Raw genomic sequence first — 3,145 nt, forward strand, 5'->3', positions numbered from 1 at the left:
TTTAAAAGCTTAACTAGGTTAATTAGGTTAACTAGGCAGGTTAGAGTAATTAGGCAAGTTATTTTATAACGATGTTAGGTTTAGGGTTCGGGTTAGGAAAAAATCGGGGAAAAAATAGCTTAAAGAGGCTAATAATTTTGTCCTTAAATGACTTTTTAATTTGCTTTTATTCTAGCTGAAATAAAAAAATAAGACTTTCTCCAGAAGAAAAAATATTATCGACATACTGTGAAAATTTCCTTGCTCTGTTAAACACCGTTTGGGAAATATTTTTTTTAAAAAAAAAGCTAATAATTCTGATTTCAACTGTATGTCTACCAAAATGATCTATTTTAAACCCTTACTGATGTGGTGTGTAGCTTTTTATTAATATAGCCGACCATGGTCATATTTCAGAATGACATGCAAAAACTCATCAGGCACAAATTGCAAAAGAAGCTTGATTTTCCACATATGACAACTTGTTGACATGAAAACCATCAATACCTCAGTGTCAGATGCTCCCGTTATCAAAACAGGATCTCAGCCAAAGCTTAATGGCACTCCTGATGGAACTAAACAATGTACAATTGCTTATGGTTGTTAAAATAACACCACACCATATAATTGCACATCATTATTTACGCTAAAGATGATCCTAAAGACAGTAAAAGCGCTCTGTAGAGTCTTTTTCAAGACATTCAGTGGGCTTCAGGTCAACTGGTCGAGAAAATGAAGAGTTCTATTATGGTTTGAGCGCAATGACTATTGCATTGTCATCCTTAAACAAAACAATGTGAAGCGTTTTTCTGACATTTGTAAGGAAATAATAAGCAACACTGCTTTAGTAATGGATTAATGTATTTATAACATATTAATCCCTGAAAGATCCAGTCTTTAAGTGTTTGCTACTTAAATCTAAACAGCAACTTTTTCTCTCTTTTTTTTCTACGTTTTTCAGTGTTTATCTACTAGTAGAGACAATGGGGTAAGAACTGGTTGGAACCAACTTTAGTGATGTATGTGACAAAGCAGCCCTGATCACTTGAGCTCTTTGTGTTTTTATCTCTCCATCTCTTGTTTATGGCAGATGTAGAGTAGCTTTTAAATGGTAAAATAGCATTCTTGAAGGAATGAAAAAGTCTGCTGCTTTAACGCTACCTTAAAGTTTCTCATGAAGTTTTGTATTATTTGTATGATCATGTCTTGTTATATTAACTGTTATATTGCCAGTTATACAAGTTTGTCTCCTCTTGTCACATTTTAACCCACTTTACAATATTGATACAAATTAACAGTGTTATTTTTGGGGTATGAAATTGACTTTAAATTAATTACCACTCAATACTTGTAATAAAAGCTAAATTGTGTATATGAATTTGCCAAGACAGGCGTTTTGATGTAATTTAATGTCTATTTAAATGCAATAAACTTAAAGACACAACTGTGATAATATTCCTTAGGCACTTTGGAAGCTGGATTTCCACACATGCACTCACTGGCCACTTTATTAGGCACACCTGTCCAATTGCAACGCAAAGTACTAATCAGAAAATTTAAACATTTGAAATCAGAAAAACATGGCAGCAACTCATTGCTTTTAAACATGTAGACATGGTCAAGATGATTTGCTGCAGTTCAAACCGAGCATCAGAATGGGGAGGAAAGTTTATTTAAGTGACTTTGAACGTGGCATGATTGTTGGTGCCAGACAGGCTGCTCTGAGTATTTCAGAAACTGCTGATTTACTGAGATTTTCACACCATCTCTAGTGTTTACAGAGAATGAGCCAAAAAAGAGAAAATATCCAGTGAGCGGCAGTTCTGTGGGCACAAATGCCTTGTTGACGCCAGAGGTCAGAGGAGAATGGCCAGACTGTTTCGAGCTGATAGAAAGGCAACAGTAACTCAAATAACCACTCGTTACAACCGAGGTCTGCAAAAGAGCATCTCCGAAGGCACAACATGTCCAACCTTGAGGCAGATGGGCTACAGCAGCAGAAGACCACACTGGGTGCCACTGCCGTCAGCAGGAAACTGAGGCTACAATTCACACAGGCTCACCAAAATTGGACAATAGAAGATTGGACAAATGTTGCCTAGTCTGATGAGTGTTGATTTCTGATGGTAGGGTCAGAATTTGGCATCAACAACATGAAAGCATGGATCCATCCTTCCTTGTATTAACGGTTCAGGCTGATGGTGATGGTGAAGTTGTGTGGGAGATATCTTCTTGGCAAACTTTAGGTTCATTAGTCGTGTCACTGCACAGCCTACCTGAGTATTGTTGCTGACTTTATGACCACAGTGTACCCATCTTTTAATGGCTACTTCCAGCAGGAGAACATGCCATGTCATAAAGAGCAAATCATCTCAGACCGGTTTCATGAACATGACAATGAGTTCACTGTACTCAAATGGCCTCCACAGTCACCAGAACTCAATCCAATAGAGCCCCTTTGGGATGTGGTGGAACGGGACATTCGTATCATGGATGTGCAGCCGACAAATCTACAGCAACTGCATGACGATATCACGTCATTATGGACCAAAATGTCTGAGGAATATTTTCAGTACCTTGTTGAATCTATACCACAAAGAATTCAAGCAGTTCTGAAAGTAAAAGTGGGTCCAACCCGGAACAAGTAAGATGTACCTCATAAAGTGGCCGGTGAGTGTATACAGTACAGTATAAGAAGAGTTTCTTTGATAAGGGGAATTGCATATTCCCAAAATAAAAAGTGGTCATTTGCTCTTCGTTAAATTAGTAATCAGTGTAATAAACAGTTAAATGAGGCAATTAATTAAGCTGAAATGCAAAGTATAGCCACAGCAACATCAAAGATGCAGTGGTGCAATAAAGCTGATGTAACGAATTCGCAAATGTATGTCTTTAGAGCAATTCACTGTAGTGTCAATGATGGCTTAACCAATTAATATCAAGAAAGTATCCATTATATGCTTTGGATGAGAGAAATTGTAAAGCTAAAAAAATGTGTATATTGTATTAGAGAGCAAATCTATTTCTGTTCATCCGCGAATCATCTGACAAGCTCTAACCCTGAAAAGTAATTGAAACAAGCATGTAATCTTGTTTGGAATCTCATCAGACTGGTTTAAACTCACTCAATCCGGGAGAAAGAGAGACGTGGAGGGAGAGGCAGATC

At 37.3% G+C, this 3,145-nt stretch overlaps 1 long non-coding RNA gene across 1 annotated transcript in view; it reads right to left on the reverse strand.

Moving 5' to 3' along the window:
- LOC141375340 (uncharacterized) overlaps positions 1 to 1,430 on the reverse strand; it is a 3,667-nt gene extending 2,237 nt beyond the window's left edge. Inside the window, exon 1 of the long non-coding RNA XR_012383233.1 lies at positions 1 to 1,430. This exon is cut by the window's left edge and continues 455 nt beyond it. This is a non-coding gene — a long non-coding RNA (uncharacterized lncRNA).
- Positions 1,431 to 3,145: the final 1,715 nt, after the last annotated feature.

This window comes from Danio rerio, chromosome 7 (genome assembly GCF_049306965.1).
Source record: "Danio rerio strain Tuebingen ecotype United States chromosome 7, GRCz12tu, whole genome shotgun sequence".
Taxonomy (NCBI): domain Eukaryota; kingdom Metazoa; phylum Chordata; class Actinopteri; order Cypriniformes; family Danionidae; genus Danio; species Danio rerio.